Source organism: Halichoerus grypus, chromosome 6 (assembly GCF_964656455.1).
Source record: "Halichoerus grypus chromosome 6, mHalGry1.hap1.1, whole genome shotgun sequence".
NCBI lineage: Eukaryota > Metazoa > Chordata > Mammalia > Carnivora > Phocidae > Halichoerus > Halichoerus grypus.
The window spans coordinates 49,514,988-49,522,735 of record NC_135717.1 but is presented as its reverse complement, the minus strand read 5'-3'; the positions used below and the strand labels follow the sequence as shown (position 1 = coordinate 49,522,735).

At 40.1% G+C, this 7,748-nt stretch overlaps 1 pseudogene; it reads left to right on the top strand.

The window, feature by feature from the left end:
* The first annotated feature begins 223 nt into the window (after positions 1–223).
* LOC118523488 (DNA polymerase beta pseudogene) lies at positions 224–1,215 on the top strand (annotated as a pseudogene).
* The last annotated feature ends 6,533 nt before the right edge of the window (positions 1,216–7,748 follow it).

Genomic DNA, 7,748 nt, shown 5'->3' with positions numbered 1-7,748 from the left:
TCTCATTAATATTTCTTACCTATTTTGATCAATAATAAGAATATGTACAATGTGTTCAGAGACAGCCATTGTTCAGTGGATTGTGCTGACTTTGCTGGGGTTGGTCTTCCTCCCCTCCCCAAAAGCCAGCCCCTCCTTAGAGCTGGGACAGGGGGCCGGTCCCTGGGCAGGCGACCATGAGCAAATGGAAGGCATGGCCAGAGATGCTCAAGGGGAAATCACCCACATGCTCACAGAACTTGCAGACTTCGAGAAGAACGTGAACCAGGCCATCCACAAGTGCAATGCTTACAGAAAAAGCAGCGTCTGTGATAGCAAAGTACCCATACAAAATAAAATGTGGAGCAGAAGCTAAGAAATTGCCTAGAGTAGGAACAAAAGTTGCTGAAAAGATTGATGAATTGTTAGCGACTAGAAAATTGTGTAAGCTGGGAAAGATTCAGCAGGATGATACGAGTTCATCCGTCAATTTCCTGACTCAAGTTAATGGCATCGGTCCATCTGCTGCAAGGAAGTTTGTAGATGCAGAAATTAAAGCCTTAGAAGATCTCAGGAAAAAAAAATGAAGATAAGTGGAACCATCATCTGCGAACTGGGCTGAAGTATTTTGATGAATTTGAGAAAAGAATTCATCCTGAAGAAATGTGACAAGTGTAAGCCATTGTACTAATTGAAGTTTAAAAACTGAATTCTGAATTCCTTGCTAGAGTCTGCAGCGGGTTTCCGCAGAGGTGCACAGTCCGTTGGTGGCATGGATGTTCTTCTGATCCATCCAAACTTTACTTCTGAATCCACCAAACAGCCAAAGCTGTTACATCGTGTTGTGGAGCAGTTACAGAAGGTCCATTTTATTACAGATGCTGTCAAAAGGTGAAACAAAGTTCAGGTGTTTGCCAGCTTCCCAGTAAAAATGATGATAAGGAGTATCCACAAAGGAGAATTGATATAAGGTTGATATCCAAGGATCAATAGTACTATGGTGCTCTCTGTTTCACTGGGAGTGATATTTTCAATAAGAATATGAGAGCTCATGCCCTTAAAAAAGGGCTTCACAATGAGGAATACACAGTCCATCCCAGAGGAGTCACTGGAGTTTCTGGAGAACCTCTGCCAGTGGATAGTGAGAAAGACATCTTTGACTACATCCAGTGGAAATACCAAGAACCCCAGGATTGAAGTGAAGGAGGTCTGTTCTTCATTCCAGGCACAGCTTAACTCAATAGGAGTCTTGATTTATTTCTTAACCTTTGCTTTGTAAGGGTCTCTGGTGTTTTTAAATGATTGTTTCTTCTTCTTGCTTTAACTTACACTGTAGTCAGTAAAGCTTCTTGTACTATTTAAAAAAAGAAAGAATATGTACAGTGTTTCATCCATCATCATGCAAGTGCCAGTTAGTAACCACCATTTTGCTTCGCAGGTCAGGTTCCCCATGAAACAGACTCTCAGTTGAAGTATAGGTGGCTTATTAGAGAATGAAGAAATCAGGATGGGTAGAGGGAGAGGTAGAACTTTCATGGAGACCACCTCTGCTGGTCTGTGTGGCTTGCCTGGGGAGATGAGCCTCTGGTCACCCAGCATTTTTCAGGTCATGGCCACTGCATTTCTCCCTTTACCATAATAATTGGACAGAGGAATGTCAAGAATTGTCCTCTGGGAATCCCCTGGATTCCTGAGTGGTACACCACAGTACTTGCTACCCATTGTTCTTAAGATTGTTTTCTTTTTATTTTTTTTTCCTGACATTGGTATGTATGTATATGATTTTTGTATTCCCTACTCTTTTTATAATAAACATGGGAAAAAGACCATAGTTACTACATGTGAAGTTGTCACAGGAGAAACATTTGAAGATTCCTCCCATTATGTTTCTCTTATGTAAATGTGAAGAATGTTGTGGTAGGCTAGCTACATTCTCAATTTCTTGGTAGTGAAAATGAAGTCAGGAAGCAAAAACTGGAGGACTGTCGGGGCACCTGGGTGGCTCAGTCGTTAAGTGTCTGCCTTTGGCTCAGGTCGTGATCCCAGGGTCCTGGGATCGAGTCCCACATCCGGCTCCCTGCTCAGCGGGAAGCCTGCTTCTCCCTTTCCCACTCCCCCTGCTTGTGTTCCTGCTCTTGCTATCTCTCTCTCTGTCAAATAAATAAAATCTAAAAAAACAAAAACAAAAACAAAAAACCCCCCCAAAACTGGAGGACTGTCACTTGTCACATGAGAGAAGGATTTTTTTTCTCATTTTTAAAAAATTTTTTTATTGTTATGTTAATCCCCATACATCACATCATTAGTTTTAGATATATTGTTCCATGATTCATTGTTTGTGCATAACACCCAGTGCTCCATGCAGAACGTGCCCTCCTCAATACCCATCACCAGGCTAACCCATCCTCCCACACCCCTCCCCTCTAGAACCCTCAGTTTGTTTTTCAGAGTCCATCGTCTCTCATGGTTCTTCTCCCCCTCTGATTTCCCCCCCTTCATTCTTCCCCTCCTGCTACATTCTTCTTCTTTTTTTCTTTCTTAACATATATTGCATTATTTGTTTCAGAGGTACAGATCTGAGATTCAACAGTCTTGCACAATTCACAGCGCTTACCAGAGCACATACCCTCCCCAGTGTCCATCACCCAGTCACCCCATCCCTCCCACCCCACCCCCCACTCCAGCAACCCTCAGTTTGTTTCCTGAGATTAAGAATTCCTCATATCAGTGAGGTCATATGATACATGTCTTTCTCTGTTTGACTTATTTCGCTCAGCATAATACCCTCCAGTTCCATCCACGTCGTTGCAAATGGCAAGATCTCATTCCTTTTGATGGCTGCATAATATTCCATTGTATATATATACCACCTCTTCTTTATCCATTCATCTGTTGATGGACATCTTGGCTCTTTCCACAGTTTGGCTATTGTGGACATTGCTGCTATAAACATCGGGGTGCACGTACCCTTTCGGGTCCCTACTTTTGTATCTTTGGGGTAAATACCCAGGAGTGCAATTGCTGGATCATATGGTAGCTCTATTTTCAACTTTTTGAGGAACCTCCATACTGTTTCCCAGAGTGGCTGCACCAGCTTGCATTCCCACCAACAGTGTAGGAGGGTTCCCCTTTCTCCGCATCCCCGCCAACATCTGTCATTTCCTGACTTGTTAATTTTAGCCATTCTGACTGGTGTGAGGTGGTATCTCATTGAGGTTTTGATTTGGATTTCCCTGATGCCGAACGATATTGAACACTTTTTCATGTGTCTGTTGGGCATTTGGATGTCTTCTTTGGAAAAATGTCTGTTCATGTCTTCTGCCCATTTCTTGATTGGATTCTTTGTTCTTTTGGTGTTGAGTTTGATGAGTTCTTTATAGATTTTGGATACTAGCCCTTTATCTGATATGTCATTTGCAAATATCTTCTCCCATTCTGTCAGTTGTCTTTTGGTTTTGTTGACTATTTCCTTTGCTTTGCAAAAGCTTTTTATCTTGATGAAGTCCCAATAGTTCATTTTTGCCCTTGTTTCCCTTGCCTTTGGCGATGTTTCTAGGAAAAAGTTGCTGCGGCTGAGGTCGAAGAGGTTGCTGCCTGTGTTCTCCTTTAGGATTTTGATGGACTCCTGTCTCACATTGAGATCTTTCAACCATTTGGAGTCTATTTTTGTGTGTGGTGTAAGGAAATGGTCCAGTTTCATTCTTCTGCATGTGGCTGTCCAATTTTCCCAACACCATGTGTTGAAGAGACTGTCTTTTTTCCATTGGACATTCTTTCCTGCTTTGTCAAAGATTAGTTGACCATAGAGTTGAGGGTCCATTTCTGGGCTCTCTATTCTGTTCCATTGATCTATGTGTCTGTTTTTGTGCCAGTACCATACTGTCTTGATGATGACAGCTTTGTAGTAGAGCTGGAAGTCCGGAATTGTGATGCCGCCAGCTTTGCTTTTCTTTTTCAACATTCCTCTGGCTATGCAGGGTCTTTTCTGGTACCATACAAATTTTAGGATTATTTGTTCCATTTCTTTGAAAAAAGTGGATGGTATTTTGATAGGCATTGCACTGAATGTGTAGATTGCTCTATGCAGCATTGACATCTTCACAATATTTGTTCTTCCAATCCATGAGCATGAAATGTTTTTCCATTTCTTTGTGTCTTCCTCAATTTCTTTCATGAGTATTTTATAGTTTTCTGAGTACAGATCCTTTGCCTCTTTGGTTAGATTTATTCCTAGGTATCTTATGGTTTTGGGTGCAATTGTAAATGGGATCGACTCCTTAATTTCTCTTTCTTCTGACTTGTTGTTAGTGTATAGGAATGCCACTGAATTCTGTGCATTGATTTTATATCCTGCCACTTTACTGAATTCCTGTATGAGTTCTAGCAGTTTTGGGGTGGAGTCTTTGGGATTTTCCACATAAAGTATCATATCATCTGCAAAGAGTGAGAGTTTGACTTCTTCTTTGCCAATTTGGATGCCTTTGATTTCTTTTTGTTGTCTGATTGCTGTGGCTAGGACTTCCAATACTCTGTTGAATAGCAGTGGTGATAGTGGACATCCCTGCCGCGTTCCTGACCTTAGGGAGAAAGCTCTCAGTTTTTCCCCATTGAGAATGATATTTGCTGTAGGTTTTTCATAGATGGCTTTTATGATATTGAGGTATGTACCCTCTATCCCTATACTCTGAAGAGTTTTGATCAAGAAAGGATGCTGTACTTTGTCAAATGCTTTTTCTGCATCTATTGAGAGGATCATATGATTCTTGTTCTTTCTTTTGTTAATGTATTGTATCACGTTGATTGATTTGCGCATGTTGAACCAACCTTGCAGCCCAGGGATAAATCCCACTTGGTCGTGGTGAATAATTCTTTTAATGTACTGTTGGATCCTATTGGCTAGTATTTTGGTGAGAATTTTTGCATCCATGTTCATCAGGGATATTGGTCTGTAATTCTCCTTTTTGATGGGGTCTTTGTCTGGTTTTGGGATCAAGGTAATGCTGGCCTCATAAAATGAGTTTGGAAGTTTTCCTTCCATTTCTATATTTTGGAACAGTTTCAGAAGGATAGGTATTAATTCTTCTTGAAATGTTTGGTAGAATTCCCCTGGGAAGCCATCTGGCCCTGGGCTTTTGTGTTTTGGGAGCTTTTTGATGACTGCTTCAATTTCCTTAGTGGTTATAGGTCTGTTCAGGTTTTCTATTTCTTCCTGGTTCAGTTTTGGTAGTTGATACATCTCTAGGAATGCATCCATTTCTTCCAAGTTATCTAATTTGCTGGCATAGAGTTGCTCATAATATGTTCTTATAATTGTTTGTATTTCTTTGGTGTTGGTTGTGATTTCTCCTCTTTCATTCATGATTTTGTTGATTTGGGTCATTTCTCTTTTCTTTTTGATAAGTCTGGCCAGGGGCTTATCAATCTTGTTAATTCTTTCAAAGAACCAGCTCCTAGTTTCGTTGATCTGTTCTACTGTTCTTTTGATTTCTATTTCATTGATTTCTGCTCTGATCTTTATTATTTCTCTTCTCCTGCTGGGTTTAGGCTTTATTTGCTGTTCTTTCTCCAACTCCTTTAGGTGTAGGGTTAGGTTGTGTACTTGAGACCTTTCCTGTTTCTTGAGACAGGCTTGTATTGCTATATACTTTCCTCTTAGGACTGCCTTTGCTGTATCCCAAAGATTTTGAATAGTTGTGTTTTCATTTTCATTGGTTTCCATGAATTTTTTTTAATTCTTCTTTAATTTCCTGGTTGACCCATTCATTCTTCAGTAGGATGCTCTTTAGCCTCCATGTATTTGAGTTCTTTCCGACTTTCCTCTTGTGATTGAGTTCTAGTTTCAAAGCATTGTGGTCTGAAAATAGGCAGGGGATGATCCCAATCTTCTGGTACTGGTTGAGACTTGATTTATGACCTAGGATGTGATCTATTCTGGAGAATGTTCCATGGGCACTAGAGAAGAATGCGTATTCCATTGCTTTGGGATGGAATGTTCTGAATATGTCTGTGAAGTCCATTTGGTCCAGTGTGTCATTGAAAGTCTTTATTTCCTTGTTGATCTTTTGCTTAGACGATCTGTCCATTTCAGTGAGGGGGGTGTTAAAGTCCTCCACTATTATTGTATTGTTGTCGATGTGTTTCTTTGCTTTTGTTATTAATTGCCTTATATAATTGGCTGCTCCCATGTTAGGGGCATAGATATTTACAATTGTTAGATCTTCTTGTTGGATAGACCCTTTAAGTAGGATATAGTGTCCTTCCTCATCTCTTATTACAGTCTTTGGTTTAAAATCTAATTTGTCTGATCTAAGGATTGCCACCCCAGCTTTCTTTTGGTGTCCATTAGCATGGTAAATGGTTTTCCACCCCCTCACTTTCAATCTGGGGGCGTCTTTGGGTTTAAAATGAGTCTCTTGCAGACAGCATATCGATGGGTCTTGTTTTTTAATCCAATCTGATAGCCTGTGTCTTTTGATTGGGGCATTTAGCCCATTTACATTCAGGGTAACTATTGAAAGATAGGAGTTCAGTGCCATTGTATTGCCTGTAAAGTGACTGTTACTGTATATTGTCTGTGTTCCTTTCTGGTCTATGTTGCTTTTAGGCTCTCTCTTTGCTTAGAGGACCCCTTTCAATATTTCTCGTAGGGCTGGTTTCATGTTTGCAAATTCCTTTAGTTTTTGTTTGTCCTGGAAGCTTTTTATCTCTCCTTCAATTTTCAATGACAGCCTAGCTGGATATAGTATTCTTGGCTGCATATTTTTCTCATTTAGTGCTCTGAATATGTCCTGCCAGTCCTTTCTGGCCTGCCAGGTCTCTGTGGATAAGTCTGTTGCCAATCTAATGTTTCTACCATTGTAGGTTACATATCTCTTCTCCCGAGCTGCTTTCAGGATTTTCTCTTTGTCTCTGAGACTCGTAAGTTTTACTATTAGATGTCGGGGTGTTGACCTATTTTTATTGATTTTGAGAGGGGTTCTCTGTGCTTCCTGGATTTTGATGCCTGTTTCCTTCCCCAAATTAGGGAAGTTCTCTGCTATAATTTGCTCCATTATACCTTCTGCCCCTCTCTCTCTTTCTTCTTCTTCTGGGATCCCAATTATTCTAATGTTGTTTCGTCTTATGGTATTGTTTATCTCTCGAATTCTGCCCTCGTGATCCAGTAGTTGTTTATCTCTCTTTTTCTCAGCTTCTTTATTTTCCATCATTTGGTCTTCTATCTCACTGATTATTTCTTCTGCCTCATTTATCCTAGCAGTTAGCGCCCCCATATTTGATTGCACCTCATTGATAGCCTTTTTGATTTCTACTTGGTTAGATTTTAGTTCTTTTACTTCTCCAGAAAGGGTTTCTCTAATAACTTCCATGTTTTTTTCAAGCCCAGCTAGTATCTTTAAAGTGATGATTCTGAACTCTAGATCTGACATCGTACTAATGTCCGTATTGAGTAGGTCCCTGGCAGTCGGTACTACCTCTTGTTCTTTTTGTTGAGGTGATTTTTTCCGTCTTGTCATTTTGTGCAGGGGAGAACAGATTAATGAGAGAACAAAATGCTAGCAGGGTAACAACATCCCCAGAAAATATACTCTAAACAAATCAGAAAAGACCTGAAGCAGTGTGAAAAGAAAGGGAAAGAGAGAAAAAAGAAAAAGAAAGAAAAAAAGAAAAAAGAAAAAGATAAAGATAAAGATAAAAACAAACAAAAGCAGAACAAAACAAAACAAAACAAAAACAGAATGTGATCAAATATGATCAGGCTGGTTTATAGA